Source organism: Mandrillus leucophaeus, unplaced genomic scaffold (assembly GCF_000951045.1).
Source record: "Mandrillus leucophaeus isolate KB7577 unplaced genomic scaffold, Mleu.le_1.0 Scaffold490, whole genome shotgun sequence".
Lineage (NCBI taxonomy): Eukaryota > Metazoa > Chordata > Mammalia > Primates > Cercopithecidae > Mandrillus > Mandrillus leucophaeus.
In genome coordinates, this window is record NW_012105254.1 from 1,970,102 (window position 1) to 1,986,711 (window position 16,610).

Sequence of the window (16,610 nt, forward strand, 5' to 3'; positions counted from 1 at the left end):
GGGGGAGATTATGGGAGTTGCACCACAAAAAGTAATATACTTTGACATTTCTTTGCAACATACAAAAGACTCTGCTGGATATTATAGCTTATAGCAGTCTTAGCTATAGGGAACTTTAAATAAAATTGACTGGCTCAAGGAAAGGATATTATTATTTTGAGAATAAGAACGAGCAAAAATGCACAGTTCTCTCGGAATCCAAATCCCTAACGAAATGGATAATCCTGCAGTAGAAGAATTTGATTTAAGCTATTATTGTCCCATCTGTGCTGATCAGGGCTGGCCACCTTGCATGTTCCTTCACAGAAAGGATGGCTCCTTCTTGGTAGAATTGCAATCTTTTTTCTCTACAGTTTGAACCCCTTTACTGCTGGTTGGATTTCTATTACTCATATTTTAAGGAATTTAAAAGCACCTCTTTAAAAATAAGATTAGAAGTTTTACGTTTATATCGGAGGGTACATATTAACCATGTAGTTAGGGTTCTTTTAGTTTTATATTTAATTTAATTTTACTTATACTTTTGTATTTACTTTTCAGGAAAATAAAAGCTGGACGGGTGCAATGGCTCACACCTATAATCCCAGCACTTTGGGAGGCAGAGGCAGGTGGATCACCTGAGGTCAGGAGTTCAAGACCAGCCTGGCCAACATGGTTAAACCTTTTCTCTATTAAAAATACAAAAATTAGCCGGGCAGTAGTGGCACGTGCCTGTAGTCCCAGCTACTCAGGAGGCTGAGGCAGGAGAATCACTTGAACCTGGGAGGCGGAGGTTGCAGTGAGCCAAGATTGTGCCACTGCACTCCAGCTTGGGCGACAGAGCCAGACTCTGTCTCAAAAAAAAAAAATTAAAAATTTAAAAAAAGAAAGGAAAAGAAAAGAAAAGCTATAACTATATATAATAAACATATATAATAATATATAGATTTTTTACTTTTATATTTACTTTTCAAGAAAATAAAATGTCTGAGCTATAACTATATATAATGAGCTACATAATTATATATGTGTGTGTGTATATGTATATGCTATATAATGAGCCTTGAACTTCCAGAATTTTTTTCTCTTAATCCATTGGCCCTGACCTTAATTAAACCACACAATTTCATTCCTCTGACAAAGTGGGGTGCAAAGCTGGATGTTTCCTGGTAAGATGTGACAGTGAAAAGGGACAAATTGCTTCTGAGGGAAAAACAGGAAATAGTGCTGATCCTAATTCACGACTGAGGGAGGAGGCAGGCCAGATACAGAAGCAACATCTGAAACATTTCTTGTGGCCACCCCTTCTAGACTCACTTAACAGAAGGGCCTGCAAACTGAAGAGGTGGTAATTTGGGGCCACTTGAAGAACTTTGAGGGGAAGGAAGCAGAGTCGGGGACAGTGGCCCCCACCTGTACTCTTAGCTTGAGCCCAGGAATTTGAAGCTGTAGTGCACTATGGTTGTGCCTGTGAACAGCCACTGCAGCCTGCACAACATAGCAAGACCCCATCTCTTTAAAAAAAGCAAAAAGAGAGAGAGAGAAGAAAGCAAGTATGTAGAATAAAAGACACTGGAAATCAGTGGACTCCCCCCTCAGAAAGAGGATGAATTTGCCAGTAAATGCATATTTCATGTTCTCAATATATTCCTCATTTCTAGAAAACACAAACAATTCCTGTTTTAGCCATCAGTCCACTTATACCAGGACATTCTGTGTAGGGATGGGGAGATTAGTGAGTTGGGCTTGGTCTATAATCTGCCATTTTTTCATTCCTGATAATAACAACGCTATGGGGATGTTCATGTTAGTTAAAACTGTAGTAGTGTTCCAGGTCATGATACGAATTACTACCACAGACTTAAAAATAGATTGCAAAAGGCCGGGCGCCGTGGCTCACGCCTGTAATCCCAGCACTTTGGGAGACCGAGACGGGTGGATCACGAGGTCAGGAGATCGAGACCATCCTGGCTAACATGGTGAAACCCCGTCTCTACTAAAAATACAAAAAATTAGCCGGGTGCGGTGGTGGGCGCCTGTAGTCCCAGCTACACGGGAGGCTGAGGCAGGAGAATGGCATGAACCCGGGAGGTGGAGCTTGCAGTGAGCCAAGATTGCGCCACTGTACTCCAGCCTGGGCGACAGAGCAAGACTCCATCTCAAAAAAAAAAAAAAAAAAAAAAAAATTGATTGCAAAAGGGTAGAATGTAAATGTATCTATAAATAAATTTACACGTAAATATATATATACTGGGGACAAAACTTAAAATACATTCATATCTTTTTCGAGGCAGGTTTATAACTAAAAGAGGTGATTATTTGTAATTCAGCACTCCAAAAATCTATTTTTATTAGGAGTATTGCCCTCATCTATGCTTCCTTTTGGTAACTTATCAAATACCAACATTCTGGCCTGGCAAGGTGTAATCTCAGGTACTCCAGAGGCTGAGGTGGGAGGATCACTTGAAGCCAGGAGTTCAAGACCAGCCTGAGCAACATAGGGAGACTCTGTCCCTACAAAAATTAAAACAAAACAAAATACCAACATTCTAGTCTGCAAGAAACTTGAAGAGAAAAAACAGGTTTGAAATGAATAGGACTGAGATTAATTGAGAAGACAACTGTGGTGTTTCCTACCTGAGTACTGTCTGAGACTCAGCTTATTTATTTTAGAATCATCCAATAGCCTCATGCTGACTTAAATGTTATGTGTGCTGCTCATGAAAATGTCATATTCTCCAGATATAGCACTTAAATAATTTTACCCTCGACTTTAGAAAGATCCCTATTTTCCTCTCTGCTAGGATAGAAATAGGTTTTTGAAATATGAATTTGTTTTTTTGAAAAGTTTTAAATATTCAGAACTTACATTCAAACACTACCACATTACACAGAGTACTTGTTTGTGTTTTCAAACACAAAATATTACTTTAAAATTATACCTGCTGTAACGTTTAGATGAATTTCCTTTCAACACTTGAAAATTGTAATATGCTTCGATGTATTATTTATCAGCTCCCTTTCTCCTCCTGCTGTTTGCATGTTGAAGGAACAGTACAAGCCAAAAGATTTAAGTTGAAGTCATGCAAATGATATAAATGGTGAATACTGGAATTGGACAGGTTGTACAAATATTCCTGGGTCATTCTAAGCAGATTTTTTTCTGCGTCTGGCTAAGAGTTATATTTTTGGACATCAGCTAAAATTGTCAAAATTAAACTCAGTTGTAAAAATTCAATCCTTAGGAGGAGGCATTCTTTAACCGAAAATCTATAAGTATGATGCTAACAATTTAGGCACCCAGGGGAAATGTGGTGAATAAGACTTTGCAAGAGCAGATTCGAATTTTCTAATGCCTGTTTCCCTGTTGGAAACAAATCACTTTTATTACCTTTTTCATAGTTTTCATTTGCAATTTGTGGACTCATAAATATTATACATAGTTAAAAATTGAATGGAATTCTATAATTTACTTTTTCATAAATATTTTTAAAAGAAATTGGCTTGTTCTTTGGTGCTCTCATGATATTGAAGATGAAAAATATTATATTAGCATTTTGATAGATTTTGAAGTTTTAAAAAATTTGTGACTCTAGAATAATATAGTTTCTGACTTGGTGTTGTAGGGGCAAAGGGAAAACTTCCCCTTTGCCCTCTGAAGGTTCACTGAAAATATACTCACAAAAGGCAGAGAAGGCATGCAAATTTATTTAATAGGAGAGAAGGCATACAAATGCATTAACAGGTACGGAGGAGAATCACAGAGTGATTACAACAAATATCCCAATAGGGCCCTGATATTTATTTAGTTTAGTTTAGTTTAGTTTAGTTTAGTTTTGTTTTAGAGAGTGGGAGGGAGATGGGGAGTACAGGTAATTCTATTGAGGGGCAATAAATGATTACTAGGAAGAATGAATAGATGGGGATCGGAGATTAACTTGTAAATGATTCTCTTCGGAAATTGAATGAGACATTATCTTGTGAAAGGGTTAGTTCAGGTGTAGTTACAATCTTCAGTCTTATTTTTTGCAATAGATAATGAGATAACAGATAGGGGAAGAAAAAACAATTGTTCTCCTTGGGGAATCTGTCTGGTTTTAGGGGAAAGTCTTCCAGTATATGTTGATCTTTAAGGGCCTTTATTTCAAAATACTCCTGATACTGTCAGAGGCAATCAAACCAGAGCAACTCCATCTTGAATAGGGGCTGGGTAAAATAAGGCTGTGACCTACTGGGCTGCATTCCCTGGAAGTCAGACCTTCTTAGTCACAGGATGAAGTAGGAAGTTGGCAGGACTGGTATCAGAAAACACGGGTCATAAAGACCCTGCTGATAAAACAGGATGTGGTAAAGAAGCCAGCCAAAACCCACAAAAACTAAAATGGTGATGAAAGTGACCTCTAGTCATCCTCACTGCTCATTGTATGCTAATAGTAATATGTTAGCATGCTAAAAGACACTCCCACCGGTACCATGACAGTTTACAAATGCCATGGCAACATTCAAAAGTTACCCTGTATGGTCTAAAAAGGGGAGGGATCTGTTGCAGGTGAGCAGCAACTACCTGGAGCTGGTAAAGAAGAATTTACCAAGACAGTTGTAGGTAAAGAAAGGCAGATTTGTTAAAGAAAGTAGGAAAATACGTTGCAAGGTAGCAACAGGAAGACAGCAAGAGAGGAGCTGACTACAAAGACTAAGGCTTGCTGGGGATTTTACAGAATGGTGCTGTGCTGTGTGCTCAAGAGGGCTTTGGGCAGTACTGATAATGCCAAGGTTGCAGTGAGCTAACTTGCAGGTGTCTGGTGATAAGTTGGGCACAGGAGGGCTACATGTCTGGGACCATGAAGAAATGCAGACTTATAGCTTATCTGCTTTCTCTTTTTGCTTTCCCTTGGTCCTGCCAGCCCAACTCCCTCTCCTTAATTAGGACTCCACAGGACCCTCAGTTCTGGGAAATCTCCGCCCCTTTCCTGGAAAACTCATGAATAATTCACCCCTTGTTTAGCATATAATCAAGAAATAATTGTAAGTATACTCAGTCGAGCAGCCCATACTGCTGCTCTGGCTATGGAGTAGCCATTCTTTTATTCCTTTACTTTCTTAACAAAGTTGCTTTCACTTTACTCTATGGATTCACCCCAAATTCTTTCTTAACAAGAGATCTAAGAACCCTCTCTTGGGGTCTGGATTGGGGCCCCTTTCTGGTAACAATAGCAAGAAGCCGTATTTTGGGGTAAAATGTTTTGGTTTCCTTCAGTGTCTAAATTGTGATTTTTCTACTCCCACTCACACCCCCATTACATGTTCCATTCATTAATTGAATTACATATGGCATGGGGGTCAGGGGACAGGTTGGTAGGTAGAGTTCTTAGCAAAATCTGCTCCTACGAGTGGAGGAGAGATATCAGTACATCAAGCAAAATGTTTGGTAACCAGTGGCTTTTGAGTTTGCTGGTTTAGAAGAAGACATATTGCTGAAATTTTACCAATCATCTGTTACGGATATTGGAAATAAATCCAAGTATTTTTATTGCATTCCTTGGTTTATTACTAGCGGGGTAGCCTCTGAGCTCTTGTTAAGAGCACTAGTAGCAATTTCATTGTTGATTTTTCTTAAGCAGATGCTTATTTTTTCTAGTTCTTACTCTTTGAAGGAAAAATCAAATCCTTAAAATTAATCTCCAATTCATACATATTTTAGTCTTTCAACTGGCCTAGAAAACCTCTAAGTTTTTTCCACAGGCGACCCATCTTACACATTCTGAACTTAATGCTGTTGAGGTGTTCAGACACACTTGCAAAAGAAGAGAAGAGAAAAGAAAAAAGAAAGAAATCACAAATATATGTCATCTGGTTAGGTTTTATTCATCTTTCTGGCTTGCTGCGATCTTTCAAATCCTGATTCTGAAATTGGTATTCCTTTCATTCTAGTGTCATCTGAAAATTTGATCAGTTTGCCATCACCAAAAAGGGCAGTCTGCTGGACCACCCTGTGCCTCTTCTCAGGGAGCCTAGCAACAGGCTGTCTCCTAGAAATGACTGCAAGATTTTCAGCCAAGAGTCGTGGTTGCTATATGTAAATTTCAGATGGTTCACATACAGCATTAGGATGATCCTTACCTAGGCAAGGCCATTCCATTACCCATTAACCCATGTCCTTCTAATTCCTAATAACACATTCCCAGTCAGGTGTCCCTTACCCTCTCCCAACTTCTGTATCAGTACTGGGGAGCACAGTCCTTCTCCTGGAGCCAAGCATTGATGCTTCCAACCATACCCAGCCCCAAAACGCTTATGCATAGAAAGAGAAGAGTTTAGGTAGGGGGAGGGGTGACACAATGTATGTATGACATTGTCTGCCATATATTTCATTGACACTCTATCTCTAAGCTTCCTCAGCCAATCTGCTTTATTCCTGCATTATGTGCTGTGTGTAGTATTTGTCCTTGCCCCAGGATGTAATAGCTGGCACTCAATGTGGGGCAAATACCACTTGACCTAATGCTATAGGTGTTTCTGTGTTTTCCAAAGACAGAAGGGTTCACTTGTGGGTGGGATATGTCTTCCTTGGGGTTGTTGTTGGCAAGTCACCTGGCTGAGTTGAAATGACCAGTGACTAGGTGGTCACAAGGCTTATGCCCAAAGACTGCAGAAGCCCTAGAGCAGACTATTTGCAATGAAAGAAAAATGTCGGACAATAAAGATGCCCATAATTTCATTCCATTCCAGGTAAGAATGTTGAGCAACTCCTCAGAAGTTTGGAGAGCCTTTCAAGTCCTAAAGATGACAAAGATGTGGTAAGCAGAATAAGGCCCCCCACCAAAGATACCTGTGTCTGTCCTAATCCCTAGAAGCTGTGAATAGGTTACTGATATGATGTGGCTGGGCTGTGTCCCCACCTAAATCTCATCTTGAATTGTAGTTCCCATGATCCTCACGTGTCATGGAGGTACCCAGAGGGAGGTAATGGAATCATGGGGGCAGCTACCTCCATGCTGCTGTTCTCATAATACTGAGTGAGTTCTCAAAAGATTTGATGGTTTTATAAGGGCTTTCCCCTTTCCCCAACTTCACTCTGCTTCTTGCTGTTGTCATGTGAAGAAGGACGTGTTTGCTTCCCCTTCTGCCACGTTCGTAAGTTTCCTGAGGCTTCCCTAGCCCTGCAAACTGTGAGTCAATTAAACCTCTTTCCTTTATAAATTACCCAGTCTTGGATATGTCTTTATTAGCAGCATGAGAACAGAACCCAGTCTTGGGTATGTCTTTATTAGCAGCATGAGAACAGACTAATACAGTAAATTGGTACTGGGTAGTGGGGTGCTGCTGTAAAGATACCTGAAAATGTGGAAGTGACTAGAACTGGGTAACAGGCAGAGGTTGGAACAGTTTGGAAGGTTCAGAAGAAGATAGGAAAATGTGGGAAAGTTTGGAACTTCCTAGAGACTTGTTGAATGGTTTTGACCAAAATGCTGAGACAGTGATATGAACAATAAGGTCCAGGCCGAGGTGGTCTCAGATGGAGATGATGAACTTATTGGGAAGTGGACCAAAGGTGATTCTTGCTATGCTTTAACAAAGAGTCTGGCAGCATTTTGCCCCCGCCCTAGAGATCTGTAGAACCTTGAACTTGAGAGAGATGATTTAGGGTATCTGGTGGAAGAAATTTCGAAGCAGCAAAGTGTTTAAGATGTGACTTGAGTGCTCTTAAAAGCATTCAGTTTTATTCATTTACCAAGATATGGCTTGGAATTGAAACTTATGTTTAAAAGGGAAGCAGAGCATAAAAGTTCAGAAAATCTGCAACCTGACGATGCAATAGAAAAGAAAAATCTATTTTCTGAGAAGACATTCAAGCTGACTGCAGAAATTTGCATAAGGAATGAGGAGCCAAATATTAATCACCAAGACAATTAGGAAAACTTGTTTTCAGGGCATGTCAGAGACCTTCACAGCAGCCCCTCCCATCACAACCCTGGAGGCCTAGGAGGGAAAATTGGTTTCCTGGGCCAGGTCCAGGGCCCTCCTGCTGCTGTGTGCAGCCTATGGACTTGGTGCTCTGTGTCCCAGCCTCTGCAGCCGTGGCTAAAAAGAGCCACAGTACAGCTTGAGCCATGGCTTCAGAGGGTGCAAGCCCCGAGCCTTGGCAGCTTCCACGTGGTGTTGGGCTGGCAGGTACATGGAAGTCAAGAATTGAGGTTCAGGAACTTCCGCCTAGATTTCAGAGGATGTATGGAAATGCCTGGGTGCCCAGGCAGAAGTTTGCTGCAGGGGCAGGGCCCTCATGGAGAACCTCTGCTAGGCCAGTGCAAAAGGCAATTTGTGGGGTGGGAGACCCCACACAGAGTCCCCACTGGAACACTGCCTAGTGGAGCTGTGAGAAGAGGGCCACCATCCTCCAGACCTCAGAATGGTAGATCCACCAACAGCTTGCATCATGCACCTGGAAAAGTCACAGACACTCAGCACCAGCCTGTGAAAGCAGCCAGGAGGGAGACTGTACCCTGCAAAGCCACTGGGGCAGAGGTGCCCAAGACCACGGGAACCCACCTCTTGCATCAACATGACCTGTATGTGAGACATAGAGTCAAAGGAGATCATTTCAAAGCTTTACGATTTGATTACCCTGCTGGATTTCAGACTTGCATGGGGCCTGTACCCCTTCATTTTGGCCAATGTCTCCCATTTGGAATGAGTATATTTACCCAATGTCTGTACTCCCATTGTATTGAGGAAATAACTAACTTGTTTTTGATTTTACAGGATCACAGGCAGAAGGGACTTGCCTTGTCTCAGATGAGACTTTGAACTTGGACTTTTGGGTTAATACTAGAATGAGTTAAGACTTTGGGGAATTGTGGAAAGGCATGATTGTGTTTTTTTCTTTTTCCTTTTTTTTTTTTTTTTTTTTTGATAGAGTCATGAGATTTGGGAGGGGCCAAAGGCAGAATGATATGGTTTGGCTATGTCCCCACCCAAATCTCATCTTGAATTGTAGTTCCCATAATCCCCACGACATTGGAGGGACCCCGTGAGAGGTAGCTGAATCACGTGAACAGTTATCCCCATGCTGTTATTCTCATGGTAGTGAATGAGTTCTTACAAGATCTGATGGTTTTATAAGGGGCTACCCCACCTTCGCTCTGCACTTCTCCTTGCTGCCACCATGTCTATTAGTCCATTTTCATGCTACTGATTAAGACATACCTGAGATTGGGTAATTTATAAAGGAAAGAGGTTTAAAGGACTCACAGCTCCATGTGGCTGGGGAGGCCTCACAATCATGGTGGAAGGCAAAAGGCACATCTTACATGGCAGCAGACAAGAGAGAGAATGAGAACCAAGCGAAAAGGGTTTCCCCTTATAAAACCATCAGATGTCATGAGACTCATTCACTACCACCAGAACAGTATGGGGGAAACTGCCTCCATGATTCATTTATCTTCCACCGGGTCCCTCCCATGACACATGAGAATTATGGGAGCTACAATTCAAGATGAGATTTGGTTGGGGACACAGCCAAACCATATCACCATGTAAAGAAGGGCGTGTTTGCTTCCCCTTCTACCATGACTGTAAGTTTCCTGAGGCCTCACCAGCCATGCTGAACTGTGAATCAATTAAACCTCTTTCATTTGTAAATTACCCAGTCATGGTTATGTCTTTATTAACAGCATGAAAATTGACTAATACAGTTACCTTACACAGCAAAGAGGAGTTAAAGTTGCTAATCAGCTGACTTGAAGACCAGGAGATTGTCCCCAATTACTGGGTGAGCCTGATGTCATCACAAGTGTTCTTAAAAATAAAAGAAAGATGGCCAGGCATGGTATTGCATGCTTGTAGTTCCAGCTACTTGGGAGGCTGAGGTTGGAGAATCACTTGAGCCCAGGAGTTCAAGACTAGCATGAGCAACATAGAGAGACTTCATTTTTTAAAAAATTTTTTCTTTTTCAAGTTAACCAGGCATGGTGGCATGCCTGTAGTTCTAGCTACTTGGGAGGCTGAGGCAGGACGATTGCTTGAGTTCAGGACTTTGAGGCTGCAGTGAGCTGTGGTCACACCACTGCACTTCAGCCTGGGTGACAGAGCAAGAGTAAGACCCTGTCTCTAAAAAAAATTTTTTTTAAGTGAAAGGAGGACAAAGAGTTAGAACATGTAGGAAAACCACATAGACATAGCCAAGGGAAGAGTGTGTGCAGAGGCTAACACCTCCTGTTCTGTCTGGTCATCACCCCAGACCAAGTCAAGCAGTTTCTACAAGGCTTCTGGAAAAGCAGCCAAGAGGCTTCTGATCACCTCTTGGGATTTTGTTTCAGTACTCCTTACCCATACGTGCATCAGGAGAGCTCTGCAGAGCTGCACAGTTGGTTCTGCATTACTTTTTGTAGCCTACCTATTCATACAGTGTCTTTTCTAATCTCTGATTTCACTGTAGAAACCCCACTTAAGGTCCAGTTAACTTCTGCTCCTGAAAGGAAGCTTGTGTTTAATGCCCCTGGAAGAAGGTCTGTCAGCTCTTCAGGCTGAATGGGTGCTGGGACGCCAACTCCCCTGGCAGGCTTCTGACAGCAAGATGTTCCTCTAACCAAGAGGTCCTTCCTCTGACTGACTGCCCAAGGCCTTCACAATTCCCACTGTTACATGATAGATAGAGTGCTCCCTGCCCCTTCCAACTTCTCCATGAATATATAGAGTAGTAGCTTAGTAGGAATGCTAAAACTATAAAACTCTTAGAAAAAATACCTAGGGGTAAATCTTCATAACTCTGGATTTGGCAGTGGATTCTTAGACATGACACCAAAAGCATAAGCAATACAAGAAAAAAACAGATATACTGGATTTCATGGAAATGAAAAACTTTTGTGAATTAAAGGACACTATGAAGTGAAAAAACAACCTACAGAATGGGAAAAATGTTTTCAAATTGTATATCTGATAAAGTTCTAATATCAAAAATATAAAAATAACTCTTACAATCTAATGACAAAAGGACCAACAACTCAATTAAAATTTCAAAAAAAAACTTGAACAGATATTTCTCCAAGGAAGATAAAGAAATGACCAAAAGGCACATGAAAAGATGCTCAGCATCATCCGTTATTAGGGAAAGGCAAATCAAATCTATTATGAGATACCATTTCACATCCACTAGGATAGCTATAAAAAAAAACTCCATAAAACAGAAAATAACAAGTGTTGTTGAAGATGTAGAGAAATTGGAGCCCTCATACACTGCTAGCGGGAATGTAAAATGGTGTCACTGCTTTGGAAAACAGTTTGGCATTTCTTCAAAAGGCTAAACATAGAATTACCATATGACCCAGCAATTCCACTCCTAGGTGTATACCCAAAAGAAATAAAAACAGATGTTCAAATAAAAATGTGTATACAGATGTTCATAGCAGTACTATTAATTCACAACAGACAAAAAGTGGAAACAACCTAAATGTCCATCAACAAGTGAATGGATAACAAAATATGGTCTATCCATAAAATGGAAAATTATTCATCCATAAAAAAGAAGAAAGTACTGCTATAGGCTACCTCATGGGTGAATTTTGAAAATAATTTGCTCAGTGGAAGAAGCCAGACAAAAAAGGTCAGATAGCGTATGATTCTATTTATATAAAAAGAATATAAAGAGAATTTATATTTGTCGAGAATAAGCAAATCCATAGAGAAAGAAAGCAGACTGGTGGTTTCCAGGGACTGGAGAAAGCGGGGAATGGGGAGGTACTATTAATAGGTATGGAGTTTCCTTTTGGGGTGATGGAAAATTCTGGAACTAGATAGTGGTGATGGTTGTACAATGATGTGAATGTACTTAATGCCACTGAATTGTATATCTTAAAAAAATTTAAATGGTTCATTTAATGTTATGCATATTTTACCGCAATAAAAAGCAAGAATGGGAAAAAAGAACAAAGCCATCTAACAGTGATCATGCAGAGCATGCTTGTCCATTCTGTCCATAAGGATACCGAGTCCTTGCCAAATGCGTTGGAGAAAACTGCACACTACTCGTACCACATTACTTTGATCAAGCAGCCTAACATCATCAGTGAAAGTATAATTAAAAGCAAATCTGATGATCAGACATGATGTTCTTTGAGACCCCTCTCTCCTCCTTCCACAGCTCACTACTTTCCTGTGTGGGTGCTTGCAAATCATTCTTTGAATATCGTAATCCATTACCTGGGAATAACATCAAGTATGCTAGACTGTTATGTCTGATATTGTCTCCTTTTTCAGAATCACGACTCATCGCCTCCATTTCTCTGGTGTTTCTCCTGCTTTCCAACTATAGGCATTAAGGGTCTCATTTGTAAGTTTTCTCTGATTGTTATATTCACCGGGGCCCAAACTCATACTAACAGCCAACAGGTGCTGCATCTTCATCTGTGTTTTTTTCTCCTTTGTTTCTTTTTTCTTTTTATTTTTTGTAGACATGATGTCTTACTATGTTACCCAAGTTGGTCTTGAATTCCTGGGCTCAAACGGCCCTCCTGCCTCAGCTTGCCACACCCAGACTTTCTTCTTTGTTTCTGATCTCACTTCCCACCACCCTCCTCTTTGCTTGCTCTACTCTAGCCCATACTAGTTTCCTTCCAATTCCTTACATCAAATATGCCATGCTTCCTCCTGCTAAGCACTCTGTTCACTCTGCCTGGAAAGCTCATCTCCCACATTTTACCTGGTTCATTCTCTCACTTTCTTCAGATCTGTGCTAAAATATCACTTTGCCAGAGAGGCCTTCCCTGACCACTCTATACGAAATAGCAACCCCCACAGCCCCTCTCTGGCATCTCTTTTGCTTGAGATTTATTTATCACCTCCTGATCTACTTATTGTGTGTCTTCTGCTGTTACTCCCTTCATCTTACCTCTTGGCACTTTTCACTACCTGACACATTTATGGGTTTATTGTTGGTTTGTCTGGCACCCCTGGCATGTCACAGGTGCTCAGTAATTATTTATGTGATAAATCAAGGTTGGGCTTCAACTTTCCCCTTACCCATGCAGTCAATCAGCCAAGAATTATCGAGCAATCTTTATTTTCCAGGAACTGCACTAGGTTCCGAGATGCAGAGAATAAAAATACATGGTCCCTGCTTGTAAAGAGCCTCCAGATTAGTAGGAGTGGATGGACAACCATTTGTCATAGGAGGGGCCATGATGTGGGGAATATCAAGGAGGCCTCACTGAAGGATTGAAAAGGACTGAGATGTTTCTGAAGGCCGAGGAAGGGCTCCATAGGCATTCACAGTCACTGAAGTGTAAGAGAACATAGCTTGTTTGGGAAACTTCAATATTCTGAGGCTGGAGCCCCAGATGCACAGGAGAGAAGGGTGGCACTTATCATCACTTGATTATTTGTTTATCTGTTTATCTACCCCCACTCTCTTTCCCCTTACCTCTCTGACTTATCACGTTCTGAGCAAGCCCCAAGAGCCTGACCCTCAGCTGAGCACAGTGGCTCACACCTGTAATCCCAGCACTTCAGGAGGCTGAGGCTAGAGGATCCCTTGAGTCCAGGAGTTCAAGGCCAGCCTGGACAACATAGGTAGACCCTGTCTCTACAAAAAATTTAAAAAATTGGCTGGACATGGTAGCTGCAGCTACTCAGGAGGCTGAGGTGGAGGGATCTCTTGAGCTCAGGAGGTCAAGGCTGCAGAGAGCCGTGATATCACCACTGCACTCCAGCCTGGGTGACAGAACAAGACCCTGTCTCAAAAAAAATAAAAATATTAAAAAGCCTCACCCTGAAGGGCCACAAATTGGAATTTGATACCCACAGGTGATGGAGTATGTGGTCAAGAAGACAAAAAGGGGGAAAACAAGGCAGGGAGCCCAGCAGCTATGTTGTTTGTACAAAGCCTTCATTTTTTCTGCTTGCAGATGGCCACAGTACTTAAGAAAGCTGCCAAGTCAGATTAAAATCAATCAAGAATGTAGAATATGGGTCTTAAGTTCAACAGACAGAACTACTGGTGAGAGAGTTGTTGCCATACAAAGGCCTCCCTGTTTCAGCGTAGGTTGGAGTAGGGCAATGTTCAGGGAAAGGCTGGCTAACCACCCCAGCATGTAATTCAGTCTGTTCTTTTCTCTGTTCTACTAATGATTCATTAAACAGAGTGTACCGCTCACTGCGATCCAGATTCATGACTTCAAATCAAACAGAGGAAGCCAATTTCTGCAAAGTATGAGAAGGAAATACCAGTGCCTTCAGCTCAGTTAGGGCAGGCTACAGAAGCAGGAACCCTGCAATTGCTTTTCTCTGGGCAAGATGTTTATAAAAAAGTATAGCTTCAGATCTACACTGAGGACAGGTAGTAGAAAAAAGTCTAGGCTACTGATAAACACATCCCTTGGACTTGGTTACCATTGTGACAAACTTTTTAAACAAACCTAGAAATAAATATGAAGTGTTTTAGCTGTAGTTAAATGGTTAGGTTAGAGAAAGAAAAGAAAAGTTGACACTAAATATTTTGTTTTATTTTTGAGACAGGGTCTCTCTGTCGCCCAGGCTGGAGTGCAGTGGTGTGATCTCAGCTCACTGCAACCTCTCCCTTCCGGGTTCAAGCGATTCTCCCGCTTCAACCTCCCCAGTAGCTGGGATTACAGGCGTAGACCACTAGGACTGGCTAATTTCTTGTATTTTTTGGTGGAGACCGGTTTCACTATGTTGGCCAGGGTGGTCTCGAACTCCTGGCCTCAAGTAATCTGCCCACCTTGGTCTCTCAAAGTGCTGGGATTACAGGCGTGAGCCATTGCACCCAGCCAGGCAATAAATATTTTAAATATAAATATTACAGTCTTAAGAAATTAAATTTCTGATACAAAATTAGCTGGGCATGATGGCGTATGCCTGTAATCACAGCTACTTGGGAGGCTGAGGCAGGAGAATCGCTTGAACCTGGGAAGCGGAGGTTGCAGTGAGCCGAGATTGTGCCACTGCACTCCAGCCTGAGTAACAGAGCAAAACTCTGTCTCAAAAAAAAAAAGAAATTAAATTTCTGTTATTTTAAGGAGAGCTGAGAATTGTTGGGAAGTTACTGTGTGGGGAATTAATACTAATATTCACATTCCATTGTGTCATTGTGTACCTACTATGTACTAAGCATCATGATGGGTCCTTGGCATACTTTATTTCGTCTTCAAAATAACTTTCTCAAACGTATATATAATATTGATCTAATTTAATAGATGAGGAAATTGAGGCTCTGAGAGATTAAGCAAGCTAAGGTATGAGAAAAAGCCAAGATTTTAAGCCTGGGTCTGCCTGACTTGGAGGGCATACTGTTTTGTGTGGTGCCCTGAAAAGCTCTTTCTGGCTTTTGTGACAAATGCCAAGTGCCTTCCTAAGCAAAGCCCTGTTGCAGAAAGAACAAATGAAAAATTAAATTAGAAAAGCGTATTTACTTACTGTGAATTTGCAGTGATGAAAATCACAGTGAGGAGTTACAGTTTCTAAAGGAGTTGTGAAGAGACATGATTCTCCACTCTTACAATGGGAGATACCCACAAGCACAAAAGAAGCAGTCGAAGGAAAGACTTTTATTTAAGAGGAAGAAAATGCCTTAATTCAAGGTTAAATCATGAATAGAAATTAGGTATAAAATAACAAAGTGGCCGGGCATGGTGGCTCACATCTGTAATCCTAGCACTTTGGGAGGCTGAGGCAGGCAGATCACTCAAGCCCAGGAGTTCAAGACCAGCTTGGGCAACATGGCAAGACCTCATCTCTACAAAAAATACACAAATTAGCTGGGCATGGTGGCATGCGCCCATAGTCCCAGCTACTCGGGAGGCTGAAGCAGGAGGATCGTGGAGGCTGCAGTGAGCCATGATCATGCCACTGCATCCCAGCCTGGGTGACAGAGCAAGACCCTGTCTCATCAATAAGTAAATAAATAAAATAAGAAAGCATCTTCATGAGAAACACAGAAAAGCCTCAAGAAAAGAGCCCCTTCATTGAGTGCTTGTGCGTTAGGTGCTTTGGGGCAATTCAAAGGAAATTCTAGACATTGGTCTCACCCATTGTGCCTGACTGTTCCTAGACTTCTGACATAACTCATGAAACACTTCATTTCTGTTAAGAGTGGAAGCACACGCATGCACACACACACACACACACCCCCCCCAAAGCAATAGCAGATTCGAATTAAGCTTTTGGGGATCACCAAACTAAAAGGACCCTTAAGGTTCTGACTGTTCAGCCCTTCCTTGGACATCTCCAACAACTAGGAAATCACCTACTTCAATTCCAGACTCCTATTTTTTTTTTGGAGACGGAGTCTCGCTCTGTCGCCCAGGCTGGAGTGCAGTGGCCGGATCTCAGCTCACTGCAAGCTCCGCCTCCTGGGTTTACGCCATTCTCCTGCCTCAGCCTCCCGAGTAGCTGGGACTACAGGTGCCCGCCACCTCGCCCGGCTAGTTTTTTGTATTTTTTAGTAGAGACGGGGTTTCACCGTGTTAGCCAGGATGGTCTCGATCTCCTGACCTCGTGATCCGCCCGTCTCAGCCTCCCAAAGTGCTGGGATTACAGGCTTGAGCCACCGCGCCCGGCCCCAGACTCCTATTTTTACATAGTACTTATTTATATTTTATCTGAAATCTACCACCCTGTAA

At 41.7% G+C, this 16,610-nt stretch overlaps 1 protein-coding gene across 2 annotated transcripts in view; it reads left to right on the forward strand.

Moving 5' to 3' along the window:
• The first annotated feature begins 6,716 nt into the window (after window positions 1–6,716).
• The window catches only part of AP1S2 (adaptor-related protein complex 1, sigma 2 subunit), a 53,569-nt gene continuing 43,675 nt past the window's right edge, over window positions 6,717–16,610 (forward strand). For both annotated transcript variants that reach the window (XM_011995527.1, XM_011995526.1), the window contains exon 1: window positions 6,717–6,776. The gene's annotated coding sequence lies outside the window, so the exon portion shown is untranslated. The remainder of the gene's footprint in view (window positions 6,777–16,610) is intronic.